Source organism: Mobula hypostoma, chromosome 5 (genome assembly GCF_963921235.1).
Source record: "Mobula hypostoma chromosome 5, sMobHyp1.1, whole genome shotgun sequence".
Classification (NCBI taxonomy): domain Eukaryota; kingdom Metazoa; phylum Chordata; class Chondrichthyes; order Myliobatiformes; family Myliobatidae; genus Mobula; species Mobula hypostoma.
The window spans coordinates 16,931,644-16,953,710 of NC_086101.1; the positions used below are offsets into that span (position 1 = coordinate 16,931,644).

At 45.4% G+C, this 22,067-nt stretch overlaps 1 protein-coding gene across 2 annotated transcripts in view; it reads left to right on the plus strand.

The window, feature by feature from the left end:
• Positions 1-2,403: 2,403 nt before the first annotated feature.
• Positions 2,404-22,067, plus strand: part of LOC134346641 (flotillin-1-like) — a 74,346-nt gene continuing 54,682 nt past the window's right edge. Inside the window, exon 1 of one of the 2 annotated variants that reach the window (XM_063048118.1) lies at positions 2,404-2,703. The gene's annotated coding sequence lies outside the window, so the exon portion shown is untranslated. The remainder of the gene's footprint in view (positions 2,704-22,067) is intronic. The other variant, XM_063048119.1, reaches the window with a different exon arrangement.

The following is a 22,067-nucleotide window of genomic DNA, read 5'->3' on the forward strand; positions in this document are numbered from 1 at the left end:
AGTTTCCTCTCTTCTGTTTCCACTACCTACCCTAGTACCTGCAACACTTTTTTTGTATCTGATATAAATGCCTCCCTTTCCCCTCCCTGTCCCAACTTTCTTGCAATATTTGGTTGATTTTTTCCTAGATGCCACACTTAACCTCTGCCTTACTGATACGAATGTGCATTTCTATGTTTTCTTTCTTTAACGCCCTCTTTGCCAACTCATCCACCCTCTCATTCCCCTTAACCCCTACATGTGCTGGAACCCATAAAAATTTTACCTGACCTCCCTGATTTGCAATTCTTGTGACTGACTGAAGGACTTCATAAAGTATATCATGTCGACTGTTTGAGTGAAAACACCTTAAACTTGCTATAACTGAGGATGAATTTGAGCGTATCAACACTTTGACTTGTCTAGCTTCCCCCACCCATCGCAATGCAACCAACACTGCCAGCATCTCCACTGTATACACCCCTAATTTATTAGATATTCTTCTGCTGATTCCAATTTCTTTTGCTGGTATAGCCACCCCAAACTCTGTCACTCCTGTTTCAGGTTCCTTAGCACCATCTGTATAAATCTGAGTATAATCACTATATTTTTCCATCACATGACAGTTAAATGCACTTACCAAATCAGTTTTATATTTTCCTTTCCTTTTTACCTCTGACAAATACCAGTATATGTTAGGCCATACGAGCTTCCACAGAGCTACAACTGGATAAACTACTGAAGGACTTTTCCTTAGATCAAACACTCCACATTCTTCAGCAATATCAGTCCCTACCCGACTAAAGTTATCCCTCTGAAACCTCCCATTTTCCCAGCACTCCTGCAACACTCCTTTTGCAGGGTGAGAATCACTGTGTCCCTGCAAATTAGGCCAGTAGTTTGCCATCAATTGCATCCTTCTTAGTTCCAAAGGCATTACTTCCATTTCTACCTGTAGGGCTGAAACTGGTAATGTTTTAAAAGCCCCACTGCACACTCTCAAAGCCTGAGCCTGAATCACATCCAGTTTCCTTATAAGAGACCTAGCTGCTGATCCATATGCTATATTTCCATAGTCCATCACAGATCTTACTAAAGCCACATACATTCTCTTCAACATTGAACAATTTGCTCCCCATTCCCTACCAGTCAAACATCTCATCACATTTATTACTTTTTTCACATTTCTCCTCAACTTTCCTGATATGTTCTGCCCATGTTAATCGTGAATCAAATATAACTCCCAGAAATTTAAATGATCCAACCCTTTCTAATTCAATCCCATACATCCTTAACCTCTTCCCTACCTCAATTCTTTTCCTGGTGAAAAATACAGTTTGAGTTTTTTCTACTGAAAATCTACATCCCCAATCATAACCCCACTCCACCATTTCATCAATGGCTCCTTGTAGTTTCCTGATTATATGCTCCATGTTCCTGCCTCTTTTCCACAAGGCCCCATCATCCGCAAACAGTGACCTAACTATATCCACTGGTACCTTTGTGAAGACATCTGACCAACTGCTTCAACATTTGAAGCAATATGATAATCTACGTTCTAGAACTATTCCCTTTTCTCTCACGCAAACATTTTAAAATATCTTTCATTGTTCCATTGATAATTTAAAATCTACAGACACTCAGAGAGCAGACCTAACAGTCATTTTGCATTAAATCTATTATCTTCCGGCAGCACTTACTGTCCATATCGGCATGATTCCTGGGGAACAGCCCATCAGTTAGGGGTACTTAGAATGAACGGTGATAAGTCCCTTTGCAAACTCCACCAACACTGCACGTTTCAGATTATTGGACGTGAAACTCCAACACGCTTTTAATTCTATTTGTCAGATGTTGCACTGTGCAGTAGTGTAATAAATATTCCAGTAAACTTAATGAGTCCGAAGGGAGCGTGAGGAAAGTCTAAACGGTGTGAGGGAACCAGGTCTCCCTGTGTTAGAAAAGCAGGGAAATCTGAAGTAGAACAGTATGAATAAAAATAATGAAAAGACATTGCACGGTTTAATGTTATAAATATATTATTTTGAATAAAATTTATGTTGGTTTAATTTTTTTCATCTTTTCAGGAGCAGGAGAGCAGAACAGCAGGAAAGTTTGATTTTAACCAACACACAAAAAGCTGGAGGAACTCAGCGGGTCAGGCAACATCTGTGGATCGAAAATTAGACTATTTCCAGCATTTGAAGTTTCTTTTGACTACTTTATTTGATGTTGTGGTACCCCTCCCGGTCAGGGGGCCTGCGCCTGATTGACGTAAGGCCCGGGTGTATGTCAGTCTTCCCAGCCAGGGGTAGCGCTGTGCACGGTCGCTACCAAGTCCTGGAGTTTTCCGTCCTCCCAGCTGGGATGGCGCTGTATTGTCCCGGGCCCGGTTGCGGGTCAGTCCTCCAGTCCGGAAGCAGCGCTGTCCGGAGCCCCGGTCCGCGTGTATGTTGGTCCTCCCGGCTGGGGCGTCGCTGAGGGGCTCAGGCCCCTGTGTATACTGCCCTCCCAGCCGGGGCGGCGCTGTGCCTAGTCCCGGGTTTGTGTTAGCCCTCCCTGCCGGGGTGGCGCTGTTCCCGGTTTGTGCCCAGGCCTTGGTGTATGCCCGTTTTCCTGGCCGGGGCGGAGCTGTTTGTATCTGGGGCGCGGGTGTGTCAGCCTTGGGCCGAAGGTAAATAAACCCTCTGACGGTCGGTCGCAGGGAGCAACGGCGTGGACGAGGTGAGTGCGGGAGCACCAGGTCTGGCTTCCCCTCCAGACAACCAGAGAAATCTGGTCGGTGTCGGCAGTTACACCGCGGGCAGAGCCGGCAGTTGCCGGGGGAACGTCAGGGTCTGTCAGAGAGGGAGACCCAGGGCCCTTCGGGCAGTTGCTCGATTGAGGGTGGGATCAATGTTTAATCCCGTTGGAGAGAGGAGTGATCAATGTTTAATCCCGTTGGAGAGAGGAGTGATCAATGTTTAATCCCGTTGGAGAGAGGAGTGATCAATGTTTAATCCCGTTGTGGGGAGGAGTGATCAATGTTTAATCCCGTTGGAGAGAGGAGTGATCAATGTTTAATCCCGTTGTGGGGAGGAGTGATCAATGTTTAATCCCCTTGCGGGGAGGGGGAATCCGTCAAGGCGTAGAATCAGTGTTTAAGGTGCCTGATGGGGCTGAGATCCGTATTTAAACTTTTTGAGGAGAGTGGGGCCCGTGTTCAATCCCCCCGTGGGGAGGGGCGAGCAGTGTTTAATCCTCCTGAGGGGGTATGATCAGCATTTAGTCCTTCATGAGGGTGGAATCAATGGGGAGGGGGGTGGGTCAGTGTTAAACTTCTAGAGGGGGTGGGATCAGTATTTAAATTTCTTGAGGTGGGGGTAGGATAATTATTTAAACTCTGTTTGGGTGGGATCAGCAATCAAAGCCCTCAAGGATGGTGGGATCAGAGTTTAAACTCTTTGAGGAAAAGCGTGATTGGTGTTTAAAGTCCTCAAAGAAGGTAGGATCACTGTTCAGTGCCTTAGGGGAGGTTGGGTTCAGAATTTGAAACCCGTGTGTTCACCGTTTGTCACAAATGGTTCTGGAAGGGAGTACTGTGCTGTGATTTCCACCTCCTGCAGCCTCCACAATGGAAGGTTCTTGGCAGAGGAAGTTATATTAGAGTTGAGGGAGAGTTCATGCAGTGGTTATTGTTGATGAGAAAATCCAAACGGCCAAAGAATACAGGTCTGAGTGGCTGAATAGCCAGCTTTGATGATCCAGGATGGTTTAGGACCTCTAATTTCTGCATTGCCCAGATAGTCATCTTCTACTTCAGTAATCTCATTTTAGTGTTCCCAACTCTTTTCCCCTATTGACAAGCTCGCAGATCCTGCAGCCCCTATCCGCCTTTTTGGTTCTTTTCTAGCCTAAATTCACTTTGCACGACGTGTAACCTCATCCAGTAGTATGACAGTTTTTTTTAATATGAACTTCGGCAATCCCATTTACTCTGCCTCCCACCTGCTCCCAAGGCTGCATTGACAGGCTGTCAGTTTTAAAACTTTCATCTCACTTTTAGAATTAGAATCAGAGAATCAGGTTTAATATCACCAGTTTCTGTTGTGAAATTTGTTAACTTTACAAAGCAATATCTGATAAATAAAGAGACAAAAACTGAATTACTGTAAGAATTTTATTAAGTAAAACAAATAGTGCAAAACCAGAAATAAAAAGTAGTAAGGTAGTGTTTGTGGGTTCAATGTCCATTTAGAAATTGGATGGCAGAGGGGAAGAAGCTCTTCCTGAGTTGCTAAGCATGTGCATTCAGGCTTCTGCACCTCCTTCCTGATGGTAACAATGAGAAGAGACCATGTCCTATGTGTTGGGGGCCCTTAATGATAGATGCTGCCTCCCTGAGGCATTGTTCCTTGAAGATGTCTTGGATACTATGGAAGCTAGTACCCATGATGGAACTGACTAATTTTACAACTTTCTGCAATCTACTTTGATCTTGTGCAGTTGCCCCTACCCCCAAACAAGACGGTGATGCAGAATGCTCTCCACAGTACATTTGTAGAAGTTTTTGAGTTCAGTGATTTCACCACCACTTCCTGAGCTTTCACCACCCCGTCAACTCTGTAACGTCTTTTGGCCATACAGCTATAATGGCATGAGGGGGGAATAGACAGGGTGAACACATATCATCTTATTCCCAAGGAGGGGGGAACAAAAAGCTAGTGGGCATAGGTTTAAAGTGAGAGGGCAAGGGGAGTTGCAGGGAAAACTTCCTCATGCAGAGGGTGGTGTGTGTATTGAATGATGTACCAGAGAAAGGGGTCGAGGCAAGTGCAGTAGCCACATTTAAAAGGCATCTAGGTAAGTACACAGGGAAGAGGGGTATGCCAAACATTGGGAAAAGGGGATCATGTGATGGACACCATAGTTGGCACAGACAAGTTGGGCGAAGGGCCCGTTTCCTTGCTATATTACTGTATGAACCCCCTTCTCCAGTCCTGACCTCCCTACCTGTGGTTTGTGGCGGTGGAATTCGTTCTGCTTTTACGAACATAGAAAGAGCAGAACGTCCAGCTCCTTCAGCCTGCTGCATCATCCATCAAAGTCAAGGTTCATCTACGACCTCACACATTATTTGCCTGCCTTTTCTCTGGATCCTTTTAAAATGCAGCAATCTATCAACATCTCTTTCTGACTAACTCGGTCTCCACAATCTTCCAAGATAGCAATTTCCAAAGACACCCTGCCCTCTGCATGAAGGACACATTTCCTCATTTCAGTCCTGAATGGCCTGCCCCCTTGTTCCGAGACCATGACTGCACAGTCAGGAGCAACATCCTCCCTGCAAAACCTCATTGAGGTCACCTCTATTCTTGTAAACTCTAGCGAATGCAAGCCTAGCCCACTCAGTTTCCCACATGCGGTGTACAAGAAAGACTCTCTTTCTGCAATGAGCATATCTCGTTCAGGTAAGGAGACCAAAATGTACCCAGTACTCTAGGTTGTGGCTTTGCTAAAGCCCTTAGAAATTGCATGAAGACATCTTTACTCTTACATTCAAATTCTCATGCAATGAGGGCCAAAATATCATTTGCCCAGTCACTCATTTTTACTCTAGACCCCAGAATCAGCTGTCTGTTGTGTTTCCATATCATCTGCATACTACAATTTCAGGAACATCTTAGAAAGCCATAGTCATAGAACACTACAGATAGAAACAGGCCCTTTGGCCCATCTAGTCTGTGCCAAACTATTCATCCGCCCTGTTCCATCGCCCTGCACCCGGACCATAGCCCTCCATACACCTCCCATTCACGTTCTCTTAAATTTCTCTTAAATGTTGAAATTGAACCTGCATTCACTACTTTTGCTGGCAGCTCATTATACATTCTGACCACCCTCTTGAGCGAAGAAGTACCTACTGATGATCCCCTAAACATTTCACTTTTCATCTTAAACCCATAACTTGTAGACTCTTCTTGGGCTTCCAGCCTGGTAAAGGTATTGATTTTAACCAAGGTTTTGATGACAAACTCTGCCATCATCAGGGATGATGCCTGGGCATGTCTAGTCTGGTGGTATTTATACCCCTGCCATCTGTCCCTCCTGATCGGTTAGTCCTCATCCAATCAGATGTCCACTGTCCCACCCTGTTTACAATAAAATTCCAGTTCTTACTTAGAGCCAGACCTTTGTCTTTGTTAAAATTCTTTTCCTTTAGTTTTATTTCAATGGCTTCCTTCACCGGGCAGTCCCAAAAACCATTACTACTTCACATTAGTTTTGTGCCGTCAAAGTTAATCCTATAGCCACTGTGAATGCAATGTTCTGCTACACCCGATTCCTCTGTTTAACCCAAACAGATACACCACCTGTGCTCCTTGATAAGGGTTTCCATCGTACGTCCCATCTGGCTGATATACACTGCTCTGCATTCACAGGGAGTCATGTAAGCGCCAGCCGCCCTGAGTTCCAGGTCATCTTTGACCCACATAATCTGTAATTTGAGTTTCCTTATGGGTTTGTGGATGGTATTAATCTTGATATTTCTTCAGAATCCTACTAATCCTTCCAGAAACCATTGAAATATAGGGAAGACAGTTGATAGCAATGGGTTATTCCTCGTTGTTCGGTTTCCTGGTTTCTCTGTCAGCCCTTTCTAAGAGCCTGATTGATTTCCTTCACCCTATAGCCATTCTGTAGGAATGTCACGGGTAATCGTCCTATTTCCTCGTGAAGACTCTCCGGGTCCAAAGTAGTTTTCACACAGTTAATCAAAGTAGAAAGAACCGCTGCTTGTTGGGAGGCGTGATAGTGACTGTTACTGTTGAGGTATAAGCCTGTGTTAGTGGGTTTCTGATGGACGCCATGCCCGAGGCTTCTGTCTGGTTTCCGTCATATTAGAATATCCAGGAACAGGAGGCACCCCTTCTTCTCTATCTCCATCGTAAGTTGAATGTTTGGATGTATGCTTCTCAGATGGTTGTGGAGCAATTGCAGTGCCTGGAGTCCATGAGGCCACACTACAAAGGTGTCATCGACATATCTGAAGAAGCATTTGGGGCAAAAGGGTGATGAACTCCAAGCCCTTTGCTCAAAGCCCTTCATGTGGAAACTAGCAATAGCCGGCAATGAGGACGATCCCACGGCCTCTACATCTGTTTGTTCACAGTAGATCCCCTTATAGAGAAAGAACACTGATGTAAGAGTGTATTCAAAAAGGTCAGTGCTACCCTTATCAAACCTTGACTGTGGGGGAGGACCAAGCTGTCCACAATGGGAACTCTTGTGAACAGGGACATAGCAGTATTTCAATGGAGTAAAGGAAATTACAGTGGTATGAGAGCCCTCACCCCATCCTCCCGCCACCACAACAGGGACAGAGTTCCCCTTGTCCTCACCTACCACCCCACCAGCCTCCGGATCCAGCACGTTATCCTCCACAACTTCCGCCACCTTCAACAGGACCCCACCACTAAGCACATCTTTCCCTCTCCACCTCTCTCCGCTTTCCGCAGGGATCAGTCGCTCCGCGGCTCCCTGATCCCCACGTCCCTCCCCACGGATCTCCCACCCGGCACTTATCCCTGTAAGCGCAAGGGCTACACCTGTCCCTACATCTCCTCTCTTGCCACCATTCAGGGCCCCAAACAGTCCTTCCAAGTGAGGCAACACTTCACTTGTGAGTCTGAGTCTGTTGGGGTCATCTATTGCATCCGGTGCTCCCGGTGCAGCCTCCTCTACATCGGTGAAACCCGACACAGATTGGGGGATGGCTTCATCGAGCACCTCCGCTCCGTCCGGCAAAACAGACAGGATCTCCTGGTAGCCACCCAGCAACTCTGCTTCCCATTCCCATTCGGATATGTCCATACATGGCCTCCTCTACTGCCATGATGAGGCTAAACTCAGGTTGGAGGAGCAACACCTCATATGCCGTCCAGCCCCTTGTTATGAATGTAGAATTCTCCAACTTCCGGTAATTCCCTTCCCCTATCCCTATTTCACTCTGCCCCCTCCCCCAGCTGCCTATCACCTCCCTCATGGTTCCGCCTCCTTCTACTACCCATTGTATTTTCCCCTATCCCTCCTTCACCTTTCCTGCCTATCCCCTCCCTGCTTCCCCTCCCCCACTCCTTTATCTTTCCCCTTACTGGTTTTTCACCTGAAACCTACCAGCCTTCTCCTTCCCACCCTCCCCCCACCTTCTTTATAGGGCCTCTGCTCCTCCCCTCTACAGTCCTGACGAAGGGTTCCAGCCTGAAACGTCGACTCATGGTTTCCACGATTGCTGCCTGACCTGCTGAGTTCCTCCAGTGTGTTGTGAGTGGTATGAGAGGGGAGTTGGCCACAGTAAATTGTATGGAGATGCTGGCAGGGATGTCAGCAGAGCAGCAATGGAGTGAGTTTCTAGGAAAAATGAGGAAGTTGCAGGATAGATGTATTCCAAAAAGAAGGAAATACTCAAATGGCAAAATAGTACAACGGTTGCTGACAAGGGAAGTCAAAGCTAATGTAAAAGCAAAACAGGGGGCATACAACAAAGCAAAAATTAGTGGGAAGACAGAGGATTGGGAAGCTTCTAAAAACCCTACAGACAGCAACTAAAAGAATCATTCAGAGGGAAAAGTTGAAATATGAAAGCAAGCTAGCAAACAATATCAAAGTGGATAGTAAAAGCTTTTTCAAGTATGTAAAAAAAGAGATGAGAGTTGACAGCTAGAAAACGAAGCTGGAGAAATAATAATGGGGGTCAAGGAGATGGCAGATGAACTAAATGAGTATTTTGCATCAGTCTTCAACGTGGAAGACACTAGCAGTGTGCTAGATTGAATTGAACTGACATCCTTCATACACATGAGGAGTAAAAATCTTTACGTTACCTCTCTGTCTAAATGTGCAATGTGCAATTTATAGTAATTTGTAATAAATATTATGTACAACAGGGTAGTCAAGATAACGTAGAAATACAGTTGTATCAGCATGAATTCAGCAGTCTTATGGCCTGTTGGAAGAAGCTCCCAGAGCCTACTGGTCCTGATTTTTATGCTATGGTACCATTTCCCAGATGGTAGCAGCTGGAACAGTTTGTGGTTGGGATGACTCAGGTCCCCATTGATCCTTCAGGCCGTTTTTATACATCTGTCTTTGTAAATGTCCTGAATAGTGAGAAGTTCACATCTACAGATGCGCTGGGCTGTCCACACCACTTTCTGCAGAGTCCTGCGATTGTGGGAAGTACAGTTCCCATACCAGGCAGTGATGCAGCCACTCATGATGTTATCAATTGTGCCCCTATAGAAAGTTCTTAAGATTTGGGGGCCCAAACCAAACTTCTTCAACCATCTGAGGTGAAAGAGGCGCTGTTGTGCCTTTTTCACCACGGAGCCAGTATGTACAGACCACGTGAGATTCTCGGTGATGTTTATGCTGAGGAATTTAAAGCTGTTCACCCTCTTAACCCCAGATCCATTGATGTCAATAGGGGCTAGCCTGTCTCCATTCCTCCTGTAATCCACAACCAGCTCCTTTGTTTTTGTGACATTGAGGGAGAGGATGTTTTCTTCACACCACTGTGTCAGCGTGATGACTTCTTCTCAGTAGACTGCCTCGTTATTATTTGAGATCAGGTCAATCTGTATAGTGTTGTCAGCAAATTCAATTAGCAGATTGGAGCTGTGGGTGGAGACAGTGTCATGGGTATACAGAGAGTAAAGGAGGGGGCTTAGTACATAGCCCTGAGGGGTACCTGTGTTGAGCATCAGAGGGGCAGAGGTGAGGGAGCCCACTCTTACCACCTGCTGGCAATCTGACAGGAAGTCCGGGATCCAGCTACACAAGGCAGGGTGAAGGTCGAGGTCTCGAAGCTTATTGCCGAGCCTGGAGGGAATTAGATTAGATTAGATTGTGAAGGCACGCAGTCCTCTTTTATTGTCATTTAGTAATGCATGCATTAAGAAATGATACAATATTCCTCCGGTGTGATATCACAAAAACACAGGATAGAGCAAGACTGAAAAACTAACAAAAACCACATAATTATAACATATAGTTACAACAGTGCAACAATACCATAACTTGATGAAGAACAGGCCATGGCACAGTAAAAAAGTTCAAAGTCTCTCGAAAGTCCCACATCTCACACAGACGGGAGAAGGAAGAAAACTCTCCCTGCCATGCCCAACCACAGTCCGACTCTGAGTCATCCGAAAACTTCGAGCTCTGATCAGCCCTCCGACACCGAACACCATCTCTATCCGAACGCTTCGACCTCAGCCTCGGTTGCCAGCATCAGGCAAAGCCGGGGATTTTGGGGCCTTCCCTCTGGAGATTCTCAATCGCACAGTAGCAGCGGTGGTGAACCCGGCAATTCAGAAATTTCTCCAGATGTTCCTCTGTGCTTCTCATGTCTGTCTCCATCAACTCAGGATTGTCCACGGCTCCTATTTAACAGATACAATATCATTTCATCGGAGAGCTGCGTGCGCTGCATCGTGCTGCCATCTTCTCCTCCTGCCTAATGTGTTGAATGCTGAACTGTAGTCCAAGAACAGCATGCATGTTTTGAATTAGGTGATGGAATAGATGGCTTTGTTGCCACGTTTGCAGACGATATGAAGATTGGTGGAGGGGCAAGTAGTGTTGAGGAAATGGGTAGGATGCAGAAAGACTTAGACAGATTAGGAGAATGGGCAAGAGAGTGGCAAATGAAATACATGGTCATGCACTTTGCTGGTAGAAATAAATGTGCGGACTATTTTCTAAATGGGGAGGAAATCCAAAAATCTTGGAGTCAAAGGGACTTGGGAATCCTTGTGCAGAGCATCCTAAAGGTTAAAGGTTTCTGGGTGTCAGGATCTCCCAGGACCTGAAGTGGACACCCAATAGGGACACTCTTATCAAAAAGGCTCAGCAGAGGTTGTATTTCCTACGTCAACTCAGGAAGTACAACCTACCTCAGGAGCTGCTGATTCAATTCTATTCAGGAATAATCCAGTCTGTTCTCTGCTTGCCCATCACTGTCTGGTTTGGATCAGCTACCAAACAAGACAAGAATAGACTCCAAAGAACCGTCAGGGCTGCGGAAAGGATTATTGGTGTGAAGCTGCCCTCGATCCAGGACTTATGTGCAGCTAGAGTCAGGAAGCGAGCAAGCAGCATCATTGTAGACCCATCACACCCTGGACATCACCTGTTCCAACTCCTTCCTTCTGGTAGGCGCTTTGGATCACCGTATGCCAGGAAAAATAGGTACAAGAACAGTTTCTTTCCGTATGCCATCAGTCTTATGAACACTTGAATTTTAGTCTATTATAAATGAAGTCCATCTGTACATACACTGGTATACCTCTGTATATAGTTCACGATTATTTGCACTAGTGTTTTGTTTGCCTTTTGATTCTGTACAGCGAGAGCTCAGGGAAACCGGCATCAAATTCCCTGTATGCGTCCACATACTTGGCAATAATAAAGGATTCTGATTCTGATTCTGATTCTGATTCTGAACTTGCAGGTAGAGTCGATGGTGAGGAAGGCATATGCAATGTTAGCATTCATTTCAAGAGGTCTAGAATACAAGAACAGGGACGTGATGCTGAAGCTTTATAAGGCCTCGCCTTGAGTATTGCAAACAGTTTTGGGCTCACCTGAGAAAAGGTGTGCTGGCATTGGAGAAGGTTCGGAGGAGGTTCACATGAATGATTCCAGGAAGCAAAGGATTGTCGTACAAGGAAAGTTTGATGACTCTGGGTCTGTACTCGCTGGTATTTAGAAAGATGAGGGGGATCTCATTGAAACCTTTCGAAAGTTGGAAGGCCTAGACAGAATAGATGTGGAAAGGATGTTTCTCCTGGTGGGGGAGTCTAGGACAAGAGGGCACAGCCTCAGGATAGAGGGGCATCCATTTAAAATTGAGTTGAAGAGAAATTTCTTTAGCCAAAGGGTGATAAATCAGTGGAATTTATTACCACAGGCAGCTGTAAAGGCCAGGTCGTTGGGTGTGTTTAAGGTCAAGCTTGATAGGTTTTTGATTGGACACGGCATCAAAGATTACAGGGAGAAGGCTGGGGATTGGGGCTGAGGAGGGCAAAAAAGGATCAGCCATGATTGAATGGTGGAGCAGACTTGATGGGCCAAATGGCCTAATTCTGCTCCTGTGTCTTATGGTCAAAACAGATTTCAAGACAGACAGTATGTCAGTGATAATAAACCTGATTGTGATTCTAAAAGACAAATTCGAGTTTACTGCATATGCATATGTCCACATATGCACAGGTGCAATGAAAATCTTACTTGTGGCAGCATCACGGGCACATAGCATTAGATAAGCAGCGTTTGCAAGCAAAACACAGACATATATTGCACATAGTTTTACAACAAAGAACAGAATTTCACGCACACTAACTTTGTTCATCAACTTGTCAGGGACAATTTCAAAAGCCTTTTAAAGAGCTACGTACACCACATCCACTGGTTTCCTCTTTTTCTCTACTAGATGCATCGTCAAAGAACACCAACAAACAAACATGATTCCTTTTCACAAATTGAGGTTGACTGCTGAATCATATTCCTTTCCAAGTTCTTGATAATGGCTTTATCAGTGAATCCATCTTTTTCTGACGCAGGCTGTTTTCTGTTCCGTATCTCCTTCCTTTCTTACACACTGGGGCTGCAGCTGCCACCCTCCAATGTTCCAGGATAAACAGAGGTTTGGGAAGTGATAAGCCACTAAATCCACAGCCAGCTCTTGAAAATTTTGGGACATAGATCATTGGGAGTTATCTGATTTCCGGCACATTAACTTCTCTCGTGGTAATTCCCTGATAATTTTTTTTTACTGTCTTATTTGCCCTGCCCCTTTAGTTTCCCAGTATACTAGGAGTCGTTTTTGTCTCCCCTGTTTTTGCTTTCAGAATCAGAGTCAGGTTTATTATCACTGGCATGTAATGTGAAATTTATTAATTTAGCAGCAGCAGTTCAATGCAGTACGTAATCTAACAGAGAGAAAAAAATAATAATAAATAAAATAAAACATAATAAATAAACAAGTAAATCACTTAAGTATATTGAATAGATTTTTTTAAAAATGTGCAAAAACAGAAATACTGTATATTAAAAAAGTGAGGTAGTGTCCAAAGCTTCAGTGTCCATTTAGGAATCAGATGGCAGAGGGGAAGAAGCTGTTCCTGAATCACTGAGTGTGTGCCTTCAGGCTTCTGTATCTCCTACCTGATGGTAACAGTGAGAAAAGGGCATGCCCTGGGTGTTGGGGGTCCTTAATAATGAACGCTGCCTTTCTGAGACACTGCTCCCAAAAGATTTCCTGGGTACTTCGTAGGCTAGTGCCCAAGATGGAGCTGACTAGATTTACAACCTTCTGCAGCTTCTTTCGGTCCTGTGCAGTAGCCCCTCCATACCAGACAGTGATGCAGCCTGTCAGAGTGCTCTCCATGTTACAACTATAGAAGTTTTTGCGAGTATTTGTTGACATGTCAAATCTCTTCAAGCTGCTAATGAAGTATAGCCACTGTCTTGCCTTCTTTATGACTACATCAATATGTTGGGACCAGGTTAGATCCTCAGGGATCTTGACACCCAGGAACTTGAAGCTGCTCACTTTCTCCACTTCTGATCCCTCTATGAGGGCTGGTATGTGTACCTTCATCTTACCCTTCCTGAAGTCCACAGTCAGCTCTTTCGTCTTACTGACATTGAGTGCCAGGTTGTGCTACAACACCATTCCGCAAGTTGGCATATCTCACTCCTGTACGCCCTCTCGTCACCATCTGAGATTCTATCAACAATGGTTGTATCGTCAGCAAATTTGTTGATGGTATTTGAGCTATGCCTCACCACATAGTCATGTGTCTACAGAGAGTAGAGCAGTGGACTAAGCACACAGTGTTGATCGTCAGCGAGGAGGATATGTTATCACCAATCCGCACAGACTGTGGTCCTCTGGTTGGGAAGTCGAGGATCCAATTGCAGAGGGGGTTACAGAGGCCCAGGTTCTGCAACTTCTCAGTCAGTATTATGGGAATGATGGTATTAAATGCTGAACTATAGTTGATGAACCAGCATCCTGACATAGGTGTGTGTGTTGTCTAGGTGCTCTAAAGCCGTGTGGAGAGTCATTGGGATTGCATCTGCCATTGGCCTATTGTGGCGATAGACAAATTGCAATGGGTCCAGGTCCTTGCTGAGGCAGGAGTTCTGTCTAGTCATAACCAACCTCTCAAAGTATTTCATCACTGTCGATGTGAGTGCTACCAAGCGATAGTCATTAAGGCAGCCCATGTTGTTCTTCTTTGGCACTGGTATAATTGTTGCCTTTTTGAAGCAAGTGAGAGCTTCTGTCTGTAGCAGTGAGAGGTTGAAAATGTACTTGGATACTCTTGCTAGTTGGTTGGCACAGGTTTTCAGAGCCTTACCAGGTACTCCATCGGGACCTTCTGCCTTATGAGGGTTCACTCTCTTTAAAGACAGTCTAACATCGGCCTCTGAGACAGATCACAGGGTCATCAGGTGCAGCAGGGATCTTCACAGCCATAGTTGTGTTCTCCCTTTCAAAGCGTGCATAGAAGGCGTTGAGTTCATCTGGTAGTGAAGCATCGCTGCCATTCATGCTATTGGGTTTCACTTTGTAGGATGTAATGTCCTGCAGTCCCTGCCAGAGTTGCTGTGCATCTGATATCGCCTCCAACCTCGTTCGAAATTGTCTCTTCGCCCTTGAAATAGCCCTCCACAAATCATACCTGGTTTTCTGGTACAGGCCTGGGTTGCCGGACTTGAATGCCACAGATCTAGCCTTCAGCAGATGACGTACTTCCTGGTTCATCCACAGCTTTTGGTTTGGGAATGTACAGTAAGTCTTCTTAGGCACATGTTCATCCACACAGGTTTTAATGAAGTCAGTAACAACTGCAGCATACTCATCCAGATTCAAAGATGAATCCCTGAATACAGTCCAGTCCACTGATTCAAAGCAGTCCTGTAGGCGCTCCTGTGCTTCCCTTGTCCAAACCTTCTTGGTCCTCACTGCTGGTGCTGCAGTCTTCAGTCTCTGCCTATACTCAGGGAGTAGAAGTGCAGCTGGGTGATCAGACTTCCCGAAGTGAGGGCATGGAATAGCATGGTAGGCATTCTTGATGGTGGTGTAACAATGGTCCAGTGTGTTGTTCCCTCTGGTGTTGCAATTGATCTGTTGGTGGTAATTGATTAGTGATATTTTCAGAATGGCCTTGTTAAAATCTCCCAAGATGATGGTGAAGGTGTTAGGGTGCGCTGTTTCGTGCATGTTGATCCCATTGCTCAGATCATCTAAAGCCCGCTTGACATTGGCCTGAGGTGGAATGTAAACTGCTACCAGAATGACCCCAGAGAACTCCCATTGTGGGTAAAAAGGACAACATTTTACTGCTGGATATTCCAGGTCTGGTGAGCAGAATTGGGACAGCACTGATATATTTGTGCACCAAGAGGAGTTGACCATGAGGCATACTCCTCCACCTCTGCTTTTGAGAGACTCTGTAAATCTATCCTGACAGTGCATAGTAAGCCCGTTGATCTGAATTGCTGCATCCAGTACAGAAGGGGTTAACCAGGATTCCGTGAAACAAAGGACACACGCGGTCCTAATGTCCCTCTGATTCAGAACCCTGGCTCTGAGGTCATCGATTTTATTTACCAGAGACTGCACATTCGCCAGCAAGATCGTCGGTATAGGGAGTTTAAAACCCCGTTTCCTTAAACGCACTTGTAATCCTGATCTGAAATCTCCTACTCCTTATCTTTAGCCTTTGTCCTCTTGCTTTAGACAGTTTTGTTAAACCTTCTTGCCATCTCTGCCCCTCATAGTTATATGTATGCCTTGATCAGTTCTCAATCCTGTCCTGATGACTCTCCTCTGCATCTTCTAGAGTGTAATCACGTAATTCCTACCGTGTAGTAACCAGAACGGAACAGTGCTTTCACTGCGGTCTAACCAATATTTAAAAAAGTTGTACCATAACTGCCCTAGTCTTGCATTCTGTGCTCCAGTTAATAATGGGAAATACTTGCTGCAAAGTGCCTATTGGGGAGTGTTGTTGAGCCTGGACAAATGCCAAGCTGTGACTGTTGAAACAGCATTCTGTTTCTCTGAGTGGTTACTGTATTGAAATGCTGTGTGGCTGTTGAGCAACTTTCCGTTAGGAATGCAGGCAACAATGCGTGGTTTTGTGTGGTCAGTTCATCAAGGAAGTGGAAAGGGGTTGCGAAAGCAACGCCTGACTGATCTGGAAAATCCAACTGTTAAAATATCCCCAACATTAAACCCCATCCGTTGTGTGATCAAGCTGCTGACTTGGCTGATGCTGTGGCAGAGATCCCTTGATTCAGCTGGTGTCAATGTTGCACTAATCCAGAAAATACCGCGTGTCATTTGATTCAGGCATCTAGGCTGTTCATACCATGTACCATGGTATGATCGCCACATCATCGGAATCTCCAAACCCTCCAGGGTGACAATGACTCAAGTGGAGTCATTGTGAGAAAGGATTGTGAAAGAAATGTAATTAACTCTTGTTGGATGGCCCTATAGATGGATTCCTGACCTCTCAATCTACCCCGTTAACACCGTGTCAGTTATTGCCCACCTGCACGCTGCTTCCTCTGTAACTGTGACACTTTAAGAGGCTTAGATCGAGTGGACAGCCAGAAACCTTTTTCCCAGGGTGAAAATGACTAATTCAAAGAGACATAACTTAAGGTGTTTGGAGGGAAGTTCAGGCGGGATGTCAGTGGTAAGTTTTTTTACACACAGAGAGGTGGGTGTGTGGAATCACCCTGCCAGGAGTGATGGCAGAGGCAGATAGATTAGGAGCGTTTAAGAAGCTTTTCGATAGGCGCATGGATGATGGAAAGATGGAGGACCGTGTAGGAGAAAAGGAGTGGATTGATTTTAGAGTAGGTTAAAAGGTTGGCACAAGATCATGAGCTGAATGGCTGGTACTGTGATACAATGTTCTATACTGCATCCTGTTACTGTTTTGCCTTGTATTACCTCAATGCAGTGTTGTAATTCAATGTATTAACAATTTTTTCATGACACCTCAATACACATGACGATAATAAAATAATTTACCAATTTTGCCCTCTTTGTCTCTGCACTCTTGCACCCCATCCTGTATTTGTCAGTCAGGGCATTGAGTATACTAGTTGGGATGCTATATTGCAATTGTGCAAGATGTTGATGGGGTTGCATCTGGGGTATTGTGTGCACTTTTGTTTACCTTGTTATTGGAAAAATGTCACTAAGCTGGAAAGAGTGCTAAGAAGATGTATGAGAATGTTTCCAGGACTCAAGGGCCTGAGTTATAAGGAGAGGTTAGGTCATAGACATTAGAGCATAGGAGAGGAGGGGTAAAGTTATAGAGGTGTATCAGATCACAAGGGCACAGATAGGATGAATACATTGTCTATACAGATCAGTGAATTACAACAGAGAGTTGAGGTAATACAATAGAACAGAGAACGTGGAACACCACAGCCCCTTCAGCCCAGGGAAAGGAAATCAAAAATAGAGGGTGTAGATTTAAGGTGAGAGGGGAAAGGGTTCAAAAAGACTTGAGGGGCAACTTCTTCACACAAAGGATGGTGTCAGAGGAAGTAGTTGAAGCAGGTGCAATAACAATATTTAAGGCACGTGGACAGGTACATGAATAGGAAATATTTAGAGGGATATAGGCCAAACACAGGCAGGTGGGATTAGTTTAGGGCATCTTGGTCGGTATGGACAAGTTGGGCTGAAGGGTCTGTGTCCGTGCTGTATCACTCTTGTGCGTGGCGGAGTGGAGATACGTCCCTACCAAAGGAGCTGCAAGGTGCTGCTTCCCTTCCCTCCATCACCCTTGGGCGAGGTGTAGTACCTGCTTAGCACCTCCCCACCTCCCCACCGGTCATGCAAAGCCATGGGAGCTGGTGGTGCATGGTCATATGAACATTTAGTGCATATCCCAAGTCCTGATTATGTGACCACTTAAAGCAAGGCAGACAATTTCTGAAGAGTATTGATGATGGCTGCGGTCACGCACCCAGTAAAGACACTGCCCAGCAGAAGCTAACAGCAAACCACTCCTGTATAAAATTTTGCCAAGAGCAATCATGGTTATGGAAAGACTGTGATCGCCCTCATCATATGCCATGGCACATAATGATGATGGTGAGCACTCTTGTTTTTCTAGTGTTCTGATTCTGACTGTTATGTGGCATCCTCCAGTGTCACTACTTCTGCTAATTTGAATCTTTACAATGGTTTCCCCTGAGTTGGTGTCTGAAGTTAATCATGTCCCATGGCCTTTGAAATGCAGACAGCTGACAGTTCAGTTAATCTCCCTTACCTTCTGCTTCGATGGAGCAGAATTTTCTGGCACTGAAGACATTTTTCAACTTCCTGGACTTTGACCGGCTTTCCCCTCAAGCCTGCCATTGTTTTCCTACTTGTTCCTCTCGTTTCTGTGATCAAAAATCTCATCAGTCTGAGAACTGAATATTCTCAGCTCTTTGGGATACAGAATTCCAAATGTTCACAGCCCTTAGAATGAGAAATTTCTCTCTAAACAGCTCACTGCTTATTGTATGACATCGCACCCCGGTTCTTGACTTTGTGTCACAAGGGATCCGTCCGTTAGCATCTCCCCTGCTGATCTCTCTCTGAATCTTGTTCTCGCATCATCTCTGAGGTAAACATAATCTTCATCAGGGATGAGACTAAAGCTGCACCGGTATACTGTTACAGCCTGGTACACCTGTGGCCTGCTGTGGTTAACTGAGAGCAATAGGCTCATGAAGTTACAACACCAGAACAGGCCCTTCAGCGCACCTCAAATACCCATTTACACTAATCCTACGTTAATCCCATTTTATTTTCCTCACTTTCTCATTAACACCCACCTTCCCCTCCAGAATTTCCCATTCACCTCTACATCTGCTAGAGATTGGGGTTATTTGGTTGCATCTACATCGAAACATACAGTGAAATGTGCCGTCTGCGTCAACGCCCAACACAGTGCGTGGAGCCCGCAAATGTCGCCATGTCTCTGGTGCCAGCATAGCATGGCAACAATTTATTAACCCTTCCTAATCGTGCATCTTTGAAATGTGAAACGAGAGCATCTAAAGGAAACCTATATGATCATGGGGAGAATGTATAAACTACTTGCGCACGGCAGTAGGAATTGAGCCCTGATCATTGGCACTGTAAAGCATTATGTAGCCGCTATGCTGTCACATGAACAAAGTCACCGGAGAGAAGTACTAGTAGATCTGAAGCAGTCTGTTTCTTTATTTGGCAAAATGAGACACAATAGGAATTATATTGAGACCCCTTTCGGAGGGAAACAGCCTACTTGACCCAAAGCTGCACGACATTTCATATGCTAAAGAACAAAGGACAATTCAGGACAATTCCATATTTAAAATCACAAACAAGAGAAAATCTGCAGTTACTGGAAATCTCAGCAACACACACAAAATGCTGGAGGAACTCAGTAGGCCAGGCAGAATCTAGGAAAAAAAAGTACAGTCGAAGTTTCAGGCTGAAACCCTTCGGCAGGAGTGGAGAATAAAGTTGGGGAGTAGATTTAAAAGGTGGGAGGGGAAAAAAACACAAGGTGATATGTGAGACCTGGAGGGGAAAGGATGAAGTAAAGAGCTGGGAAGTTCATTGACGAAAGAGACAGATGGCCATGGAAGAAAGAAAAGGGGGAAGGAGCACCCGAGGGAGGCAATGGCTGGGCAAGGAGAGAAGGTGAGAGAGGGAAAAGTGGATGGGAAATGGTAAAGTGCGGGGAGGGGCATTACTGGAAGTTTGGGAATCGATGTTCATGCCATCAGGTTGGTTGCTAACCAAATGGAATATAAGGTGTTAAAATGTTGGTCCTTCAACCTAAGTGTAGCCTCATCACAACAGTGGAGGAGGCCATGGATAGACATATAGGAATGGGAAGTGGAATTAAAATGGGTGGCCACTGGGAGATCGTGCTTTTTCTGGCGGACGGAGCATAGGTGCTCGTTGAAGTGGTCTCCCAATCTACATAGGGTCTCACTGATATACAGGAAGCCACACTGGGAGCACAAAACACAGTAAATGACCCCAACAGACTCACAGTTAAAGTGTTGCCTCACCTGGAAGGACTGTTTAGGGCCCTGAATGGTAGTGAGGGAGGAGGTGTAGGGGCAGATGTAGCACTTGTTCCGGTTGCAAGGATAAGTGCCACAGTGGAGTTCGGTGGGGAGAGTTGAATGGACAAGGGAGTTGTGTAGGGAGCAATCCTTGCTGAAAGCAGAAAGTGGGGAGGGAAGAGGGAAAGATGTGCTTGGTGGTGCGATCCTGTTGGAGCGGGCGGAAGTTTCGAAGGATTATGTGCCGGATGTGGAGGCTGGTGGAGTGGTAGGTGAGGACAAGATGAGCCCTATTCCTGGTAGGGTGGCAGGAGGATGGAGTAAGAGCAGACGTGTGTGAAATGGAAGAAATGCAGTTGAGGGCAGCATTGATAGTGGAAGAAGGAAGCCTCTTTCTTTGAAAAAGGAAGACATCTCCTTTGTTCTCGAATGAAAAGCCTCATCCTAAGAGCAGATGCGACAGAGATGGAGGAATTGAGAGAAGGGAGTGGCATTTTTACAAGTAACTGAGTGGGACTAGGTATAGTCCAAGTAGCTGTGAGAGTCCATGGGTTTATTATAGACATTGGTGGATAAACTGTCTCTGGAGATAGAGACAGTAAGATCAAGAAAGGGGAGGGAGCTGTCCGAAATGGACCGGGTAAATTTGAGGGCAAGGTGAAAGTTGGAGGCAAAGTGGATGAAGCCGATGAGTTCAGGAAGCAGCACCAATGTAGTCATCGATGTCGCGTAGGAAAAGTGCGGGACGGTCACCATTGTAGTCTTGGAGCATAGACTGTTCCACTTAAGCAACAAAAAGGCAGGCCCAGCTGGGACCCATGCGAGCATCCATGGCTACACCTTTTGTCTGAAGGAAGTGGGAGCAGCCAAAGGAGAAATTATTAAGAGTGAGGGCAAGTTCTACTAGATGGAGGAGAGTGATGATGGAGGGGGACTGATTGGGTCTGGTGCCCAGAAAAAAAATGGAGAACTTTGAGGCCTTCCTGGTGGGGATGGAGGTGTATAGGGACTGGACACCCATAGTAAAAATAAAATGATGGGGGCCAGGGAACAAAATCATTGAAAACATCCAGAATGTGCGAAGTGTCACAATGTAGGCAGGAAGGGACTGAACTGGGGAGATAAAACAGTCGAGGTATGCCGATATAAGTTCAGTGGGGCAGGAACAAGCTGAAACAATGGGCCAACCTGGACAAGCAGGTTTGTGAACAAGCTGAAACAATGCTTCCTTTTGAACTACACACAACCTTCACACCTCCCTCTTTGCACCCAAATGACACACAAATAGTTAATTTAAATCAGTATTAAAATCATTTAATGTTTGATGTTTATATTTTAATGACCTGATTCATTGCCCAGCATGGGAATTGGCCCAGAATCCCATTCTGATGCTCTTAGGTGCCACACCATAAAGTTCAGGAACAGTAATCAGAATCAGAAACAGGTTTATTATCACTGGCTTGTGTTGTGAAATTTGGTAACTTGCCCTACAACCATCAGGCTCCTGAACTGGCGTGGATAACTTCACTCACCACCACTCTTGGACTGATTCCACAACCTACGGGCTCACTTTCAGGGATGGTACAGCTCATATTCTTGTTACTATGTATTTACTTTTCTATTATTTGCATGAGTTAGTCTTAGGTTATGCATAGTTTTTCATAAGTTCTATTGCAGTTCGTTGTTGTGGTTCCTCTTTCTGCCTTTTGGTGCAGCGGGCAGCAACCTTGCCATTTCTTTAGCGTTTGGCTGTTTTTTAATGAGGCTAAGTTGCTAGCTTGATGCACAGCCCAGCACGGACGGAGATTGTGCAAGGAGCCGGCCAGATTCGAAACTGGGACCACTGGCCTTGAAGTCCGGTGTGGATGCCACTACACCACCAGCCGGCAGATTGCACTTCTTCATTTTCATGTAAATGCCTGCAAGAAAGTGAATCTCGAGGTAGT